A 22,131-nucleotide genomic window follows, 5' to 3' on the forward strand; every position below is an offset into this window, starting at 1 on the left:
TCTATCATTTGTGTTTGGAAATCAATACAGTGATGTATACTTTTGAATGCAAAGCATGTTGAACAATTTTTTAAATGTAAAATTCTGATTGCTGCTATAGTAATTTAATGTTTTTATTGTGATAAAGCCATTTTGGATAGATTTCCATCTTCAGATCACCTGCAAAAGTTGAATAATATTTTATTATAATTTTGGCGAAGCATATTTTCAGATATACAAATTTTGTACTTACATCCATATTTCATTAGTGGTCACTGTCACTCTGTATTTTATTACAACTTGGCATAAACATAGGACTCTTGTGCTACAAGCTGTTTTGTGGCTTGCTGCTGCTGCTGCTGTTAACTGTCCTTTTCAATGATTTTTATAATTTGATATCTTCTAGTCAGATCTGTCAGATGACAGTTGGCCAAAGATGCTACATGGTTGCAGACACATCGATTACAAAGATTAAACATACAGCCCAAAGTGATAACATCAACACACCACAGCAACTGTAACCGTACAGCATCTTTGGCAAGCTGTCACATCTGTGAATCTGTCATACATAATAATACAACTTCAAATTGTAAATATTACAAGAAAGGATGATTAACAATGTAACAAATCACAGAACAGCTTATAGCATGAGTGTACTAAATCTACAGCATTTTGTAATACAACACAGAGTGACTGTGACAATTGATAATATATTGATCATAAATACCATAATATATATCTGTATATAATAGAGGGAAACATTCCATGTGGGAAAAATATATTTAAAAAGAAAGATGATGAGACTTACCAAACAAAAGCGCTGGCAGGTCGATAGACACACAAACAAACACAAACATACACACAAAACTCTAGCTTTCGCAACCAACGGTTGCCTCGTCAGGAAAGAGGGAAGGAGAAGGGAAGACAAAAGGATATGGGTTTTAAGGGAGAGGGTAAGGAGTCATTCCAATCCCGGGAGCGGAAAGACTTACCTTAGGGGGAAAAAAGGACAGGTATACACTCGCACACACACACACACACACACACATCCATCCGCATATACACAGACACAAGCAGACATTTGTAAAGGCAAAGAGTTTGGGCAGAGATGTCAGTCGGGACGGAAGTACAGAGGCAAAGATGATGTTGAAAGACAGGTGAGGTATGAGCGGCGGCAGATTGAAATTAGAAATTAGCGGAGATTGAGGCCTGGCGGATAGCGAGAAGAGAGGATATGCTGAAGGGCAAGTTCCCATCTCCGGAGTTCTGACAGGTTGGTGTTAGTGGGAAGTATCCAGATAACCCGGACGGAGTAACACTGTGCCAAGATGTGCTGGCCGTGCACCAAGGCATGTTTAGCCACAGGGTGATCCTCATTGCCAACAAACACTGTCTGCCTGTGTCCATTCATGCGAATGGACAGTTTGTTGCTGGTCATTCCCACATAGAACGCTTCACAGTGTAGGCAGGTCAGTTGGTAAATCACGTGGGTGCTTTCACACGTGGCTCTGCCTTTGATCGTGTACACCTTCCAGGTTACAGGACTGGAATAGGTGGTGGTGGGAGGGTGCATGGGACAGGTTTTACACCGGGGGCGGTTACAGGGGTAGGAGCCAGAGGGTAGGGAAGGTGGTTTGGGGATTTCATAGGGATGAACTAAGAGGTTACGAAGGTTAGGTGGACGGCGGAAAGACACTCTTGGTGGAGTGGGGAGGATTTCATGAAGGATGGATCTCATTTCAGGGCAGGATTTGAGGAAGTCGTATCCCTGCTGGAGAGTCACATTCAGAATCTGATCCAGTCCCGGAAAGTATCCTGTCACAAGTGGGGCACTTTTGGGGTTCTTCTGTGGAAGGTTCCGGGTTTGAGGAGATGAGGAAGTGGCTCTGGTTATTTGCTTCTGTACCAGGTCGGGAGGGTAGTTACGGGATGCAAAAGCTGTTTTCAGGTTGTTAGTGTAATGATTCAAGGATTCCGGACTTTTGTTTGGTAAGTCTCATCATCTTTCTTTTTAAATAATATATATCTGAAAATACGATGAATCAAAATTACAATAAAATGAAAAATGTTGTGTAAATTTCACAGATTGTCTGAAGAGGGTAGCCTAGCCTCAATGGATTCATCACAATCAAAACATTCATTGAACTACTGTAGCAACATTCTTGATTTTATCACATAATTTCTCTAAGCAATATCTTCAACGCTGCTGGCCCACTGAATCATCCTTCTTTGGAACCAATAAATCAATATTATTTATTTTAAATCACGTAAGATTCACTTGTATTACGTTAGATTTGATTATATCCAGTTTTCATTCCATAGACCCAAAAGTGATATAATTCTTGTGAGTGTGGAACATGGCAGAAAATATAACATAAAAACCATAGAACATTTGGATATAATACTCACTTCCCTGATCATTTGTCAGGAGACTGTCAAAATATGTTCATCCATTACAGTAAACTGGAACTGCCAATATTTACAGGTTTAATACACTGTCAGAAAGAAATATAGTGATGCTCTTTTAATAAATTTATTATACACGAAATACCTAATGTTGACTGTTGTGGCCAAGTTGTGTCTGTAGAGTAAAAGAAGTTGCATATCAAAAGGTCTTTCAAGTTCTGTTTAAACTAATCTTTATCTGGAACCAATTTATTGAAAATATGTGTTCTTGAAGGTAAGTGATTTTAGGTCTGTATGTGGATTGTTCTTATTCCCAGTATTGATACTATGTCTTGAGCTGTTGAGCCATTGGATGCAAATAGAGACTGAAAGTTATACTGTTTACTTAGAACCAATTATTAATCTATTCAGCTGTTGTCTTGACTGATGGTTGAGAGACCAGTATACATTACAGTTTTTGAAAAGAGTATGACATTGGAAAATCCTGGGGCAAATGCAAATAATGGAAGGAGTTAATGTACTTACTATAAATTTGAAGTTTTGAGCCATTAATAGGCACATATAAAGACTGGACGTGTTTCTGATATTTTTATACATTTTTCAGAGCTAGCTAATAACATGCAAACAGATGGGTCACATGCATATACAGATGCAATGAAATAAAGTATCTGTTTCCAGTCTGGCCTTTGGACCAACACTGGCTGATATAGAGATGTATATTTCTGTTGATTGATTTTAAGCTTGAACTTATAAATTTTGTGTAGTATTACTTTTCATGTGATAGAAAGTGTTAATTTTACATAACATTTTGAAAAGTAATATCCAGCTATAATCAACAAAAAAATGCTTTTCCGTATTTTTATGTAATGGATGGTTGAGTCACTATTCTTCTGTGGTATTACTGGAATTCAGTATTATTTGGTACATACATGTCATTATGCTGTTGTATGGTCTAGTGTTGCTATAATTTTACATTCAGTTTTTTGTGAGTCACAAATCTAGAAACAGAAGAACAATTAACAGAAACATGACCAGAATTGATCATTTTAGTAAAGGTGTTTATATATTACTTCACTCAAGACACATCATCAGAAGGAAATTAAACTTGGATTGGCTGGGTTACTCTACTTGAATACTTGTGAATAGCTAAAAAGTTTTGTTTCATCTCATAGTGAGGCTACACTCTTTTATTGACCTGTCAGATGATGAGCCTTGTAGTGAGGGCATTGTCTCATTAGGCCTTCATACATTTGGTCTTGACTTTGGTAGGTAATAATACAGATAAGAAATGTAAGTAGCTTTGCTTGACTCCATTTTTTTTATCTTCTATTCTGAGTTTAGTTTTACTTGTGTGGTATATCCAGTTAAAATAGTAATCTACCATTTTCTCCTTCCAAAACCAAGAAGGTGACCCGCAAGTGGCATGTTGTAAAATCTAAAAGTTTGTAAGTCACATAAATGATTCTGCCAGTCCTGATTTGTGTTTCAGTTGTTCTGTTCCTACCACTAATAACAATGGTTCAGTCATGCATAAGCATCCATTTGTCAGTTACCTGCAAAGAAACATTTCTGATCCTCATGTATTATTTCAGAGTCATTAACTGACTGTGCATTACATGGTTATTTCAGGATGAAGTCAAACTCCATCGACAAAATTTTGAAGGCTCTTCACGGACCTTTTATGAGTATTTTAAAATAACGGCCATGTGGTCTCTAGTGAGTTGTTACAGAATAAATATGTAATTATGATATGTTTGCTTTGCTGCCATTTCTCCTGGGAAAATACTTTCACAACGTCAAAAAAAAAAAAAAAAAAAAAAAACTGTAAAGTACTGAACAAAACATAGAATAATGCAATGACCATCAGATGTACAGTGGTGTACCATCGACTGTCTCGCTTGTTCAGTAATCTCAGGATTTCAGCATACTAGTTCTGTGGATAACTAAGTTGATCCTACCGACCAGGCCCATATGAAAATTGACCGGTCTCATAAACTGTGCTCTTCACATGCCCCCAAAAGAAGAGAACCATTGGTGTTAATGTCTAGTAACTGAACTGATCAAGGAACAGGATTACCATGACCAATCCATTGTTGTCCAAACTGTATGTCAATACTGTTCTTAATAGAGTGCAGAATATGCCCAGATATTGCCATACTGAAACCGTGTAAGCTGATGAATTCTCAGTGACACATCATCTGGCAACTGTGGGAGGATGTGTTGAATGAACATTTTGTACACAACTCTGTACATAAGGCCCAGTCATGTAATCATTGAGAATACCATCCCATACATTCACAGATTCACTGCAGACTTGTGTTCATAAGATAGATGCACCAGTGTGCGTGAGTTTATGTCATCCTATTCACAGATATTTCTACTTTTCAGCAGACCTGTTCTTTAAAAGGTGACCTCGGCTTACAACAGTATGAAAGCAGGGAAACTGGTTTTTCGCATATTGTTGCCAAATCAAGTTTGTGAACTCCACTTTATAGAGACTGCACTTTCTGTGGATAATAATGGTACAAATATTGTTCATGTAAGATTCTCAAAAGAGTTGTTTGAGCTGTGTTCAGAGATCATGTAATGTGCTGACTTCTGGTGCTATGATTGTCACTGTCTACACTTCATCTCATTTGTTTTCTAATAGGCACCTAGGTACAGATGTAAAAGTACTGCGATGGGGCTATCATCACTGCAGGAACAGTTCAGCACAGTGCTGTTGTGCCACTCTTCAGCCACATTCATTGAACTCATGCTTGAGGTGCCTACCAGCCAACTCTTCATCAGTAACCCACGTATTGCCAACATTACCATAAAAACAAAATCGAGACAGAACTGAGCAGAACTCAATAGCTTGAGGGCGAAGAGTAAATGGGGTATTACTGTTGTCAACAGCAAATAACATGGGTGGCTGGGATGAAGAAGACACAAAGATCATGCTGTTGATGTTTGCACTGTTGTGCAGATATTTTCTGAACAGTAGAGAAGCAAATGTAAATAGTTACAAGAAATTAAACTAAATGCTATTACTCTAAGACAAGCCACTAGAAACAGTGTAAAATATTCAGAAAATGTTCTTGAACAACCTCTAAAATTTTGTCAGTGGATTTCAATTACATGTCGCATACGTACAGAAATCCCACTGCTCATTCTCCTCTCATCAGCACCTAATTACTTCTATGTTCCAGGCATCATTTTTATGATTTATTTTGAAATGCCTTGCAATAGGTCAGGTTGGCATCACTTTACGGTAAGTCAGGTTGCTACCTATACATGGTGGCCATTTGCACCATGCTGAATACTACAAGAACTTAATTTACTAACAATAACACAATGTCCGAGATCAAGTAGAGAGATGAGCTATCTGAGAGTTTCCCCATCAGAACAGGAGTCAGATAGGGCGATGCTCTCTCCTGCATTCACTTCAACTGCATCCTAGCCAAAATTATAAGAGAATGGACAGCAAAGCTACCACAAGGAGCTACTATAAAGATAATCTCAATGTACCACATGTAACTTTTGAGGATTGACTCACTTTAAGTATGAACAATATAGAGGAAGCCGCCTTTAAAATTCTACAGGAAGACAGCACTGTATGAAAAGTGTCAGCAGTCACCCTCTATAATTCTACTGGAAAACACCACTTCAAGAAAAGTTTCTGCATTCAGATATCTGAAAGAGTTGATCTCTGCAAAGCAGAATGAGAACTTTGCCATAGACATCAGATGCACCAACTTTTAAAGGGCTTTTCACTTCTGCTGAAATATGTACTTGCTCAAGTGCCACTCCAAAACCTCAAACTCCAACTGAGTAGCAAAACCTTTAGTTTTGTATGCATCTGAGTGCCTTGTAATGTCCAGGAAGGGCCCACTCAGGAAACTGGAGATCAAGGAGAGGAAGGTCCTGTGGAGCATACTAGGGCCTATAAGAGAAGACGAAGACACCTACAGAATGTGGGCCTATGATGAGGACATCGTCACGTGTGCAAGGAAAAGGCTTCTGTGGACACTTAACTTACACAAATACCATAGCGGATCCTTACAGTGATGGGTAGAGGGAAATCCTCTAAGAACAAGTGGATCACATCGGTAAAGTTGAACTGGAAGAACTGGAGGAAACACAAGAACCAACTTTGATTCCAGCAAGCCATCAGACAGGGAGTTTTCCCAATTGTCCCTTATTAGTAATAAGAATACAGGGACCAAGAGGATGAATCAGATAAAGCTAGCTAACAGTCAGAAAATGAAGTAGTATTGGCAGAAGAAAAGAACAAAGTCTTTACTTATGTGAGTTCCCTGATTCATTATAGACCCAAATGGAGAAGGATAACAAAAATTTATGTATTAGACTTTGACACTATTATTAACAGAGCATACTAAAACTGCTCATATCTATATCTGTACTTTGCAAACTACCATATGATGTGTGGCAGAGGGTACTTTGTACACCACTATCAACTCCTCTCTTTGCGGTTCCATTCACAAGTAATGTGCATGAAGAAAACTGTCAGTGAGCTTCCTTATGAGCTTCAATGACACTCATTTTATTGTTGTGGTCATTTTATTATTTTTATGTGGAGAAAGTAACATGTGCTTCATTCTTTTTGGAATGTACAGCCTTAGAATGTTGAAAGTGATGCTGAATTCCACTCCCATAATGTCTTCGACTCGGACTGGAGATCTCTGTGACATTCTCACTGTTATTAAATGAACCTGTGCTGAAATGTGGCACTGGTCTTTGTATCATCTCTCTCTCTGTTCTCTCCTCTCCTCTCCTCTCCTCTCCCCCCTCCTATTATTAATTTTAGCTGATAAGACTTCCAGAATGATGGACAGTATTCAAGAATACTTGAACAAGGCATTTGTGCTCTGGTTCTTTTGTGGACATATTACATACTTAGTAATCTTTCAAACAATCTTAATCTTTTTTTTCTACTAGTTTTACGTGATTGTTTGACCTTAAATTGCTGTGAATGCACGGGTTGCTACTCACCATATAGCAGAGATGCTGAGTTGCAGACACCAAAAAGACTAGTAAACACGTAAGCTTTCGGCCAGAAGGCCTCCTTCTGAAATAGACAATATACACTTACACATTCCCACAAACGCGGCTCTCCCACACGTGACCACTGTCTCCGATTACTGAAGCCAGACTGCAGAGAGTGTGGGGGAATTTATGTGTGTATATTGTCTATTTTAGAAGAAGGCTCTCTGGCCAAAAGCTTACGTGTGTAGTAGTCTTTCTGTTGTGCCTGTCTGAAACTCAAAATCTCAGCTATGTAATGAGTAGCAACATATTTTTTCATAATATTGACGTTATTCAATCCTGCATTTTTCATTGTTTAATATATTGTATTATGAATATTGAAGATAAACTGCTAGTTCCCATTCATTCATTCATTCATCCATTCATTCTGTTCCATGTATCCCAGCAAGAGGAAGAACTTCCAGAGACGTGGAACAAGCCGAGGTACAAATGAACAAAAGACCAGGAAATCGTAGAAACGTAATATGAACACTGTATTAACTATAGAGTATTACAGTACTGCTTAATGCCATTCACAGTTGTGGCATCTAAATTTAAACTAGTACATTAGAAAGAAAGCTGCAGCCTCCTGCATTATAAAGTAGAGCTCCTGTTTGCCTTCTATTAGTAGCCTTATATTTAGTTAATTGCAGTGATGTTTTTCAAAGAATAAACCACTTATTAACAGCTCGAATAACCACACTGTGCAGTGCAGACTGCTGTGAGATGTGCAGGGACGGAGTCAGTGAGGCTCTGGAAGGTACCGACAGGGATGTGGAGCCGTGCTGAATCCGATGCCTTTCTCGGTTGAGGATCTGTGGTGTGTACAACCCGACGAAGGTCGGTTTTAAACCCAGGGAGTTCGGTGGCCAGGGGAGTACGGTAAACTCGTCCTAGCGCACTTCAGACCACACACGTACACTGTGAGCTGTGTGACATGTTGCATCGTGCTGGTGGCAGATGACATTCTACTGAGAAAAAATAAACTACATGTAGGGGTGGACCTGGTCCCCAAAGATATATACATACTTGTATTGATCCAGTGTGGCTTCCAGAATGACAAGCTCATCTGGGGAATGGCACAAAACCTTCCCCAGACTGTAAAGCTCTCTCTCGTGGCCTGGACCCTTTCGACAATTACAGCAGGGCCTTTTGTTTCAGATGTTTCACACTGATGTGGCTAAAAATTTGATTCGTCCAAAAAGGTGACCTGTCGCTCTTCGGCGGGTGTCCAGTTGCGGTACCGGTGTTCAAATTCCAGCTTCCGTCGCCAGTGTACGAGAGGCGGCACGAGTCCGTAACCGGGCACCTGCTGTCGGTGCCCGCACGCAGCAATGTTCGTCGAACGGCCGTCGAGGAGACACTTGAATTGTCTGGGCAGTGAGTTGCTCGTCTGTTCACCCGTACACAGCACCTCAGCAGTTGTCCACCCTCGTCATCTACAGTCTGTGGTGCACCACAATTGCCTCGGCACCGGGTTCGGATAGCACAAGTTTCGCCACGTACGGCATACTTTAACCGTGGCAGCACGTGGCTTAACTGTTCCAGAAATGCTTCCACCCTTGGCCCAAAAGCCAACGATTGTGCGCTTCTGGGCATCGGATAAATCACTCTGTTTCCACATTATGACAATGACTGCACTATTTTCTGCATCCCTGCAAAACATTTTATGTAGCCTCCACTGTTATTGCTGCCAACTGTCATCTCTGAGTGGTTATTGCATGTTGGCATCATACGTGGGTGGTGGTTACATTAATATGACTGCACTGTGTGTAGTGAGTACTATTTACAGTACATTGCTGTGTAATTAATACAACTTTTCAATCCCCAAATCTAGATATTCACATCATTTGTAGAAAGAGTGGCCAATGAGGTACATTTTTTCTTTTATTAATTTATTTTTGAATTAGTAGAGATTCCCAGTTTCTCACTTTATATTAAAGGGGAGCTAGAATAGCGGAGTACGTAACTCCATTGTGAACCCTAAACGAGGAGGCGAGGTCTACACGAAAATTATTTTTGTGTCTCGCATTGCGACTATGTAAATTAACATTCGGCTGTAAGCATTTCTTATTGGTAGCAGCAAAAACCATAAAGGGGTGGCCGAGCGGTCCTAGGCACTACAGTCTGGAACCGCGCGACCGCTACGGTCGCAGGTTCGAATGCTGCCTCGGGCGTGGATGTGTGTGATGTCCTTAGGTTAGTTAGGTTTAATTAGTTCTAAGTTCTAGGGGTCTGATGACCTCAGAATTTAAGTCCCATAGTGCTCAGAGCCATTTGAAGCATAAAGGGGTAAATGTACTGAGAAACTAGTGTAAGAATTCCGAGATCCTTAAGAAGTCTTCTCCGAGACGTACGGTTATCTACTGTACACAATATTCTCACAGGTTACTTGCATCGAACAGAGAACGAAGGTGTTATTAACTCGAGAACTGTAGTCTCTGATACATTTCACATCTACGATGGGAAGAATTTCCACACAACCCCTCCCTCCCACACAGTGGGGACTGCCAGAGAAGCAGTCTTAGCGCCTGCAGGTAGTCGAGGACGTAATTTTTGGTGTGAGGTGGCAATCGGCAGGTGCAGCAGCTGTTACGGGACTGAGGAGCAGTGTCCTGTGGATGGAGGAGGGACACTGCAGCTCGTGGAGGGGAAGGAGAATCAGGTGGCAGGGTTACTGGCAGGGGCCCCGGACGGTGTGATATGTCGATTTCTTGTCGAAAGTCACCAGCTGATTTTCCCGAGCATCGGTCGTATCGTGTAAGATCCGGGCAGGTTCAGGTCTGTGCACTGAGACTGTTTTAGGTTTGTCACAGAGGAGTCTGTCGAAGGTGTCGTTTCCTCTCCGTAGGACGTCGCGTGGGCCAGAGTACGGTGGGTGGAGGGCTGCCCCTTACAGTGTCATCGTGCCACATTACTTACTTACAACCTCGTCAGTAGCATTCTAATGAGTGAGTTGTGTTTCTTCACTCAGTTGACTGGGTCCGGCAACTGATTTGGGTTCGGGAGTTCTGTGGGCTTGAGAAACAGATGACAAATTCGGCAATTCTCCGTACAAAATCTCGCCGACAGTGCCTGCTGGTCCTACTTAAAAGCTGAACGTATGGCCAGTAGTAGTTACGGTAGGCATTCTGTCCACTTACCCCCGTAGCACGTTAGTGCTGCTTCGCTTCTGAGGTGCGGTGCCATCATTCCTCCAGCCCATTACTTTGAGGACGGCAGGCAGTAGCGCGGCAGTGCTTCGACCGGCAAACTTTGCACAGCTCTGAGAGCAGGGCCCACCTGCACTGGTGGCAGCCAATCGTTCGAAGAGTGAGATCCGTGTCGCACGAAAGCCCTCACTGTGACCTCTGCCGTGTAATATCTGGCGTTGGCACGGCATTTACTCGCCTCGTAACGTGGCCGGTTGCGGAAAGTACGTATCTGTTACCACGGGACTCCAGCAGTGGGCCGACTAGGTCTAAGTGCACACATTGCAATCTCCCTGCAGAAAGTTGTACTGCCTGAGCACAGGGTTAGCATGGCAGCCTGTTTTGCAATGCTGACATTGTTTGCAAGCTCGTGTCAACAGTCTGCAGTCACGTTTTACATTTGGCAAAATGATCAGTGATGAGCTCGGTAGGAGGTCAAATTCCGTGTTGCCAGTGGAACTATTGGGGAGGCTCTCCCCTGTGACACATTGCACCAGATTTGTTTGTCAGAACCTGGAAGGGCGGGGCGTTCAAACATTAGGCCGGTCGATTCTTCCCGGAGTAGTTACCGTATTTATGTATCTCGTCTCGTGCCGATGTGAAATCGTCACAGTCAATGTTTGAAGACAGCGCACTGATGTGTGACAGGTAATTTGCCTCTAAGTTTTCAGCATCCTCGATGCATTAGACATTGGTGACGAATTGGCTGTTATAATCGAGGTGGCAGAAGCGTCTAGGAGGGCAGTCTGGTTTTCGTATAGCTTCTGCAAGTGATTGGCGGTCAGTAAAAATTGCAAAAGGCCTGCCTTCTACAACCTGCTTTGAAGTGCCTCACAGCAGCTCATACACAGCTAGCATCTCACCAATTTGTTCAGTTAAGCAACACACTAACAATGTGGGTAGCTCTGTTTACTGGCTTCTAGATCTCTCAGATGAACAGAATGAATCATCATCATCATCATCATCATCTGTACCGTGTGTGCTACAAGTTATTGAGTAAAGTTTCTTTACAGGATAGAAGCAGTTGCTAAGAATAAATAATTTAGGTTGAAATGTAAAATTTGCTTTGGTTCATGTCAAACATTTTATGTTATTTGGTAAACACTTTCTTTTTTTTAGTGTTGTTGCTGTTATGTTTAAATTTGGCTTGATTATTTGTGACTAATTTCATTAGTGATGTACCGGGTGTTTCAGAGAAACTTGACCTTAAAAAAATTGAATATTGTTACATAAAGATATTTTTAAATAAGTTTATTTATGCCATTTAATGGAAAAAATCCAATTTAAGAATACATCAAGTAAATTTAGATCTTGCAGGTGAGCTCAATTATTGTGAAAATGTTCCTGCACTCTCTTAGGTAAATTGTGCATGGTTTGCAGTAACATATCAACAGAAGTTTTGGCAATTGATTCTCATATCTCAGATTTTAATTCAGACCAACTGCAATAAACTTTGCTTTTAAGGTGACCCTACAAGAAGCAATCACATGCTGAGAGGGCGGGGATCTGGTAGACCACTGAATATCACCATTTCTCAAAATTGTACTGTTGTCAGACAGTTGTTCACAGCAGCCACTGACACCCGTGTCTTATGCGACACTGATCCGTCTTCTTGAAACCTGCCATTGTCAATAATTTGTGGAAATATCTGCAACAGAGGTTTCAGGCATGGCAACGTACCGATCTGATGTAACTAGACGCAAGGCCGTGTTCGTCCTCAAAAAAATAAGTGTATATTATGCCGTGTGATGACGAAACACACTTAACAATAAATTTGTTGTTGTGCAACAGGTGTCACTGTAGCTGAGTAGGATTTTCTTATGCGCAGTAATGAAAATTTTATTTTTTGACAAATGGGCTTTTTCTGACATCCATATGTTTTCTCAATGATCTGCAACTTGTATGGCTGGTAATGTAAATCCTGTAGCAATATTCTTCAAACACTAAAACTCTGCAGCTATCAAGATAATGCTGATGACGGACTGAGTAATGTTGCTTCTTATGAGAGCAGTTCGAACGGCTTCAGTATTGAAACTTCCTGGCAGATTAAAACTGTGTGCCCGACCGAGACTCGAACTCGGGACCTTTGCCTTTCGCGGGCAAGTGCTCTACCAACTGAGCTACCGAAGCACGACTCAAGCCCGGTCTCACAGCTTTACTTCTGCCAGTATCTCGTCTCCTACCTTCCAAACTTTACAGAAGCTCTTCTGCGAAGGTAGGAGACGAGATACTGGCAGAAGTAAAGCTGTGAGACCGGGCGTGAGTCGTGCTTCGGTAGCTCAGTTGGTAGAGCACTTGCCCGCGAAAGGCAAAGGTCCCGAGTTCGAGTCTCGGTCGGGCACACAGTTTTAATCTGCCAGGAAGTTTCATATCAGCGCACACTCCGCTGCAGAGTGAAAATCTCATTCTGGCTTCAGTATTGTCTGGTGTACAAATGATTGGCACATGTGCTAGAGGTTCCTTTTCGTGGCTGAATCTGATTCTTCAAAATTACATATCCACACGTTCATTGCAAGTCTTGTGACTGTGGCATCTCGAGTTTATAGCAAAATTCTCTATGTGCAACCTCGATACTGCCATTGTTTTTTTGTAAAAAGCTTTGATGGCATGAATATGTTAACACACCACTCCGAGTATCCACCTTCTATACACAGATAATAAATCCGTGAAACTGACATGTATGTCTGCCTGTCTGTCTGTTTGAATATGCTTCTCCAAAGGTAATAGATGAATTTTGATGAAGTTTTCGCAGATAACTTGAGTGTAGGGGTTGGGGCACTCTCTAGGCTTTAGCTCTTCAAAATCAGATCACAGGAAAAAGATATAGTGATTTAAAGTTTTGCTAAAACTGTCTTGTCTGTCTGTTTCAACTTACTAATCTCCAAAATGACTAGACATAATTTCATGGGGTTTTCACAGGTGTCTTGAATATGGCTTGGGGTGCCATATAGGCTTTGTTTCACACAAAAAAAGCTACTATGTTTTAAAGATTTTGTAACTGTCTGTCTGGATACACTAGTAATCTCTTTCATGAGATTTTCTCAGGTAAGTTGAGCACTGTATAGGCTTTATTTCATCAAATCAGATCACAGAAAAAAAATGTTGTAACTGAAAGTTTTATCCATACTAATACTATAAATGCAAAAGTAGCTCACTCTGGTACATTTTCACGACCAACCTGCTGAACCGATTTTGATGAAATTTGGTACGGAGATAGCTTAAACAGTGAGCAACAACCTATGCTACTTTATAAAGTGTAAATATTTACTCTTTGAAAAAGCTATTTACTCTTTGGGGACTTTCGATCTTTATCTTATTTGTGAAAATTCTTTTATTGGTTAATACGTGATGTATAATACAAAACAATGAATATGATGTTTATACAATCTTCAGTGTGTTTCATCCATATTTCCACACCATTTGTTGCATAATGTACACATTTTATTACATATAGTTCGATAGCAGGATACACAGATGCACTCCTGCCCACATCCCTCTGTACGCACTTTTCGACATTGCCGCTGTGCATTCTGACGAGCCGTGCGCCGGGCAACTCAGAGTGGGGAGAGCGGGGTGCCCACCGAGAGCAGTGCTTGCCCGAATAGGCTGTTGCACCTACAATAGCTCGCTTATTCGCCATCTTAAAACTTTGCGTTCTGCCTTACGGCAGGTCTCGTCGCGGGGGAAGCCTCGTCAGAGAGGTCCACCGCACGAGCGTCTAGGGAAGTGATTCCGGTGGTGGTTTCCCGTTGTCTTCCACTGTATTCACCATCACTTGTCATAAAAAACTTGATATGTGAGTGCAGCTGTGGATAACAGATAGTATTACCCAAATGCAAGATGGTGTGAGGTGGTTTCTGTATGTTCCTTTCTGAAGTTTCTTTAGCAATACGGTTTAAGTGATGTGAGCTGTTAGCCCTCAGTTGCCAAGTGCTTTGGTTGGGATCCACTTTTTGCCCTAAGCACATGCCACTTTAGCAGATGGCCAGCAAAGTATGTTCCCTTCATCCTCATAAAATGTTAGTCGCCTCCCTTAGAAGAGCACACTGGTGACGACAGTGTGGAACTGGCACAGTGTGAACACGTGGCACTCCTCCACACAGTGGTGAAACTAGTAGTCAGATGTATGAAATCAGCTTAGGAATGCAGATTGACATGGAGATGTGACAGAGTAGCTTTATGCAGTTCTGGATTATTAATTCCAGCCATCAGTGGTGTGGCAACTTAGGGGTTACCACTCCGAGCTGTGCCTGTAATCCTCTATTTATTCCACCATATACAGTGATCGGCCAGAATGTTACGACCACATATTAATAGCAGATATGTCCACCTTCGGTACGGATAACAGTGGTGACACATCGTGGCGAGGAAGCGATGAGGCCTCGGTAGGTTGCTGGAGGGAGTTTGCACTACATCTGCACACACAAGTCACCTAACTCCTATAAATTCTGGGGAGGGGAGCCACGAGCTCTGATACCTTGTTCTGTCACTTCCCAGATGTATTTGACTGGGCTCAGATCTGGTGAGTCGGAAAGCCAGTACATCAATTGGAACTCCTCACTGTGTTCCCGAAACCACTCCATCACACTCCTGGCCTCGTGTCACGGTGCACTGTCTTGCTGAAAAATGTCACTGCCATCGGGAAATGTGATTGTTACGAAGGGGTGTATATGGCCTGCAACCAGTGTACGATACTCCTTCGCTCTCCCGGTACCTGGCGTGAGCTCCACTGCATCCGCGGATGACCACACGAATGTTCCCCAGAGCATAATGAAGCCACTACCAGCTCATCTCCACCCCACAGTACAGGTGACGAGGAGCTGTTCCCCTAGGAGACAACAGGTTCACACCCTCTCATCGGCTTAATGAAGGTGGTGTTGCAATTCATCAGACTCTGCAATGATCTGACACAGTACCATTACCCAGTGCCGATGGTCACTGTAGCTGCTGATGCTGTGGTGTTAACGTGCACAGGTCGTCGGCTGCAGAGGCCCCCGTGTATTTGGACACACTTGTACTGTGCCCAACATTAAACTCTGATGTCCGCCTGTCCCTTTTTATCAGTCTGTCCAGCCTACAATGCCCGGCATCTGTAACGAGGGGTGAGCACCCGATCCCACGATGTCTGAACATTGTTTCATCACGTGCTGAAGATGCTCACCACATCACTCTGACAAGTTGTGCAGTTCCCGAAAAGCTCACGCTTCTGGGCCATCACGGTCTGCCCTCGGGCAAACTCGGATAGATTGTGCCCGTTTCCTCATTCTACACACGGACAGCATTCTCACTGATACTACGTACACTGTGCGTATGTCTGATGAGCAGTCTTTCCTTGCCAGGTGACACTGTTTTTTATCAATAGAAGGTCAGTGGTCATAATGTTCTCATAGATCAGTGTATGTCCTCGGTCATACCAGTAATTGTTCACTTATGATGCTGTTGTGTACACGAGAGTATAGTTATTTGGTGACTATAAGTAATTGCAGGAGGATTTGGACAAAATTTCCACTCGACGTAATGAATGACAGCTCTACTTCCCGCCACGCCCTCGTCGCTCGATAACGGAGCGCACAGGCAGCCGCTCGTTCGGTCGACTCGAGGCAGCCGCACTGTGCACACAGCTGTGCCGTACCGATGCAGAAGATATTCGAGGAGGAGCAGGATGACTGTTATAAAACAGTAGACAGTTTCAAGATGACTCCAAACAATGTTTCACAACAAGAGCTTCTCACAGGACCTATTTCTTTCGTTGGAGCAAAAATTAATTTCACCTGCACCACTAACGAGGTTGTTAGTGGTAATGGTTGGTTGACTATTGCTGTTGTGAGAGGTGGTGACACTGCTTTACAAGGACTCGGATCCTATTATGATCGAGATATAATTGCTTATCACACAGTAGCAATTGGTGTTGTTCCTAACAGAGATTTTTGAACATGTTTCGTTACTAATGACAAGCCTTTTTCTCTTTATACAAAGAACAGGAGAAAGGTTAATGCCAATGAGAGAGTACATGTTTGGGTTAAGATTGATGGTCCTTTTGCTAAAGCAGTTGTCGTTCAAGGAGATGTTAAATTTAAGTTAGGGCCTTTAATGAAGAGAAAGAACATGGCAGTATCTCATTACAAGATTAACAGTGAGTACCTCGAGCACATTTCGTTGTTCTAGTATTTGAGAGTAATGGCAAGGAGAACTATGAAATTGGACAGCCAACTAAAATCAGTATTAGGGAAAGTGGATCAAAGACTTAGCTTTGTTTGGAGGTTTCTAGAAAATGCACTACATTAATAAAAGAAGTTGCATACAAGATGCTAGTGTAATCAATTCTGGAGTATTGTTCTAATGTTGGAGTCCTTATCACCTAGAATGACAATGGACCCTGAATAGTTTCAGAGAGGTGCTACTGAAATAATAACAGATTGGTATAGTATGTATGAAAGTGTAACAGAAAGACTCGAGGAACTCTAATGGGGATTCTTGGAAGAAAGACAACATACATAGTTCTTGTGGAACCCAGTCATGTGAATTTAGAAAAACTGTATTTGAACAAGACTGTGCAATCATCCTGATGCTATCATTGCATATCTTGCAGAGGGATCACGAGAATAAGATGAGAGAACTTGGGGTGTGCACAGAGGCATAAAGACAGGCACTTTTCTCTCGCTCAGTACGTGAATGGAATACGATAGAAAATCGACAGTACTGCTACAGTGTGCCCTCCATCGTACAGTGTGCAGGGGCTTTCAGAGTTTACAGGGTGGTTAGAAACAGCGTGAAAAGCTTGTAAGGGTGTTGCAGGGTAGGTTGTGCTGTGAAATAATTGTTAAGAAAAAAATTCGATACATTGTTCAATTTATGCTTTTATGAGTTAATTAGCATCGAAGTGAGGCAATTGCGTCATTATGTGTGCAAATTCGAGTGGCCCATCAGAGATAGTGTTGCCAAATGGGTTCTTAATTTTGTTTCCAAAAACCAAACAAAAGAGAGGTAAGGTTATGAGAGCAACTGACACTAATTGTGTCTGTTAGACTGCTTGAATTTGTATACTCAACAGCCTGATATTTTCATTGCTAATTTTCTCAGAAACAGCACAGCATGTTGATTTTTTCTTAAAAATTATTTCTCAGCACATCATCTGCTGCAACACACTTACATGTGAATGACTGGGCTGGAGTTTCTGATGACAGGATTCATGATGGAACAGTGTCTCAGTGGTGTCAGTGATAAGAGCAGTACAGTGATGACACTGGTCAGTGAGGGTCCAATGTGACTGGGAAGTTGTGGAGGTTTGGGTTGTGACAAGGAGCCACTCTTCACAATGTGAAGAGAGCAGTTCAAAGATGAGGCGTTAGTTCGAGGCGTGACATTACTGAATCTTCGTCAGATGTTTCTCTCTGCTGTATTGTCAGGAGAACTTTTGGGCTATCTTGTTAGCTGTGACTTCTTTCTGGAAGTCCTTTGCTTAACTGATTATTTCATAGTCTACATCTATAGTGACATACATACTACACAAGTCACTGTACATGCATGTGGGAAGTCAATGTTCACAATTTTTTATTTAAAAATTGAGTGAGGCAAATATGACTGTCTATATGCCTCTGTACACAGTCTATTTTCTTGTACCTTTTCTCATTTTTTTTACATGAGATGTCTGGTAGTGGCAGTAGAGTGGGTCGAACATTCTATGTCAAATATTGGGCCTCTAAATTTATCGAACCGAGTTTGGCAAGATCATCATCACTTTCCTTCCATACATTCACATTTAAGATCTGTTACAGTTCTGAATTAGGTATACCAACCTGTTCTGATCATACCAGTACATCTCTGTGTATGTTTTATGCCTGTTGTCATGCCTGCCTACAAGGAGTCCAAACACTAAGTTCTTTACTGTGTAATGCAGACCAACTCTAAACTGGGTGAGGTGGCCCAGAGGTTAGCAGCACTTGGTGCTCACAGCTTGGGGGGAGGGGGGGGGGGGGGGTAGCAATTTTTATTCCCTTCCAGCTATCCAGATTTAGGTTTTCCACAGTTTTATTCCCAACATCACTTAAGGCAAAAACTGGGATGCTGCCTTTAAAACGACATACTCAGTTTTATTCCCTATTCTCTCCCAGCATGAGCTCGTGCTCTGTCTCTAATGACCCTGTTGTCAGTGAGACATCCTATTTTTTCTATTCACAAAAATGTTTGTATGTTGTCAAGAGCCAGAGGCATTTTAAGGTCCAGAGGGATGCCAGAAACCATCGACTGCAAACTCTGTGTACAGGGCATATTGTGCATTGACAGAAAAAAAAATTGCAACACCAAGAAGGAGTTGTGTGATGTAAATGAAAGTGGGCAGGGCCATTTTTACATGTGAAAGATGATGTCTATTAAAATTTCACTTCAGTCGTGAAAGAGTGCCACTAGTACTGCTCTTATGAGGAAGTAACAGTCATGAGCATTAGTTACCATAGAGATCGGATGTGATAAGCTGATGTTCCTCCTCCCATGATCCGTTGACCTTGCCATTGGTGGGGAGCCTTGCGTGCCTCAGCGATACACTATAGGTGCAACCACAGTGGAGGGGTATCTGCTGGGAGGCCAGACAAATGTGTGGTTTCTGAAGAGGGGCAGCAGTCTTTTCAGTAGTTTCAGGGGCAACAGTCTGGATGATTGACTGATCTCGCCTTGTAACATCAACCAAAACAGCCTTGCTGTGCCAGTACTGCGAACAGCTGAAAGCGAGGGGAAACTACAGCCCTAATTTTTCCCTAGTTCATGCAGCTTTACTGTATGGTTAAATGATGATGGCGTCCTCTTGGGTAAAATATTCCGGAGGCAAAATAGCCACCCACTCTTATGTCAGGGTGGGGACTACTGAGGAGAACATCAACATCAGGATCGGAGTGTGGAATGTCAGATCCCTTAATCGGTCAGGTAGGTTGGAGAATTTAAAAATGGAAATGTATAGGTTACAGCAGGGCCGTCCAGAAATTCTGCACGTGTGCGGTGCTCCTGCACACGTGCAACTTCCGGGTCACAGCGTGCACGCTGCAGCCGTCAGCATTCATGTAGTGCATGTTTCTACGCACAGATGTCGCTTTATCCTCTTGCTGAGATACTCTGTACCAGCACATTCTAGTGCTCTTTCCACAGCTTGCAAGCCAACCATGGGAAGATATTTCGCGTATTAAACACTTAAAATACTGTCACAGTCTACTCATTGAGACATCTACTTTTATGTTAACAGTTTAACCCAGTAAGACATGTAATACAGTTAACAACCGTGGGTTTTTATTAAGGAAGCTTGACTGACGGCAGGTAAATACGCGTAATGTTTTTGAGCTAGTATTTAAGAAAGAGAGCACTTAGCGACTTCCAACGAATCTTATTCATGATTTCAAATAACATGAAACTAGTGCAAGGTTTCCTATAACTAATTCTCGGTGCTCTCAGTTACACCCACATAATTTCTCTCTCACTGACCTTTGAACAGAATGATAACCGCAGACCTCTCGATGATCACCTGTTATTTCAATACCATTATTGCTACATCTTTCATCAGCTCCGTCTGAAATCTGCATAATAACCGACAGTTAGATGAATGTTATGTTTTATCGACTTCAACTGAGCATAGCCCTTCACACATTAAAAAAAGAAAAAAAACCTATATGTAAGTATACATTGAAACAATTGGTTTAATGACCAATTTGCCTCTTGCTTGTACCACATAAACAGGAAAGTGGAGCCGCTGCCGTTCATTTAGGACACATGTCTAATAACAGATGGCGCTATCGCTCCCTGTCGCACACGTGCGCACATGTGCAGCACTTCCGCACGTCTGCACACTGTGCAGCGTTTGGCCGGCCCTGGGTTACAGCTACATATAGTCGGAATTAGTGAAGTTCGGTGGCAGGAGGAACAAGACTTCTGGTCATGTGAATACAGAGTTATAAATCGAAAATCAAATAAGGGTAATGCAGAAATAGGTTTAATAATGAATAAAAATAGGTTTAATAATGAATCAAAAAAATAGGAGCACAGCTAACCTACTATGAACATCTTAGTGAATGCATTATTGTAGCCAAGATAGACATGAAGCCCATGCCTATCACAGTAGTAAAAGTTTATATGCCAACTAGCTCTGCAGACGACGAAGAGATTGAAGAAATGTATGAGTATGTAAAAGAAATTATTCAGATAGTGAAGGGAGCAGAAAATTTAATAGTCATGGGGGCCTGGAATGTGATAGTAGGAAGAGGCAGAGAAGGAAAAGTAGTAGGTGAATAGGGAATGGGGTTAAGGAACAAAAGAGGAAGCCACCTGATAGAATTTTGCACAGAGCATAGCTTAATCATAGCTAACACTGGGTTTAAGAATCATGAAAGAAGGTTATATACATGAAAGAGTCCTGGTGACACTGGAAAATTTCAGATAGATTATAAAATGGTAAGACAGCGATTTAGGAACTAGGTTTTAAATTGTAAGACATTTCCAGGGGCAGATGTGGACTCTGGCCACAATCTATTGGTCATTAACTGTAGATTAAAACTGAAGAAACTGTGAAAAGGTGGAAATTTAAACTGAAAGAACCAGATGTTGTAGAAAGTTGCAGAGTGTACATTAGGGAACGATTGAGAGGAATGGGAAAAGAAATACAGTAGAAGAAGAATGGGTAGCTTTCAGAGATGAAATAATGAGGGCAGTAGAGGATCAAGTAGGTAAAAAGGCAAGGGCTAGTAGAAGTCCTTGGGTAACAGAAGAGATACTGAATTTAGCTGATGGCAGGAGAAAATATAAAATTGCAGTGAATGAAGCAGGCAAAAAGGAATACAAATGTCTCAAAAATGAGATCGACAGGAAGTGCAAACTGGCTAAGCAGGGATGGCTAGATGACAAATGTAAGGCTGTAGTGGCTTATCTCACTAGGGGTAAGATAGATACTGCCTACAGGAAAATTAAAGAGACCTTTGGAGAAAAGAAAACCACTTGTATGAATATCAAGAGCTCAGATGGAAACCCAGTTCTAAGGAAAGAAGGGAAAGCAGAAAGGTGGAAGGAGTATATAGAGGGTCTATACAAGGGAGATGTACTTGAGGGCAATATATTGAAATGGAAGAGGACATAGATGAAGATGATATGGGACATACGATACTGCGTGAAGAATTTGACAGAGTGATGAAAGACCTAAGCCAAAACAAGGCCCCAGGAGTAGCCAAATTCCATTAGAACTACTGATAGCCTTGGGAGAGCTAGCCCTGACAAAACTGTACCATCTGGTGTGCAAGATGTATGAGACAGGTGAAATACCCTCAGACTTTAAGAAGAGTATATTAATTCCAATCCCAAAGAAAGCAAGTGTTGACAATGTGAAAATTATGAACTATTAGTTTAATAAGTCACAGCTGCAAAATATTTACACAGATTCTTTACGGACAAATGGAAAAACTACTAGAAGCTGACCTCAAGGAAGATCAGTTTGGAGTCCATAGATATGTTGGAACACGTGAGGCAATACTGACCCTACAACTTATCTTAGAAAATAGAT

This window comes from Schistocerca cancellata, chromosome 10 (genome assembly GCF_023864275.1).
Source record: "Schistocerca cancellata isolate TAMUIC-IGC-003103 chromosome 10, iqSchCanc2.1, whole genome shotgun sequence".
Taxonomy (NCBI): Eukaryota; Metazoa; Arthropoda; class Insecta; order Orthoptera; family Acrididae; genus Schistocerca; species Schistocerca cancellata.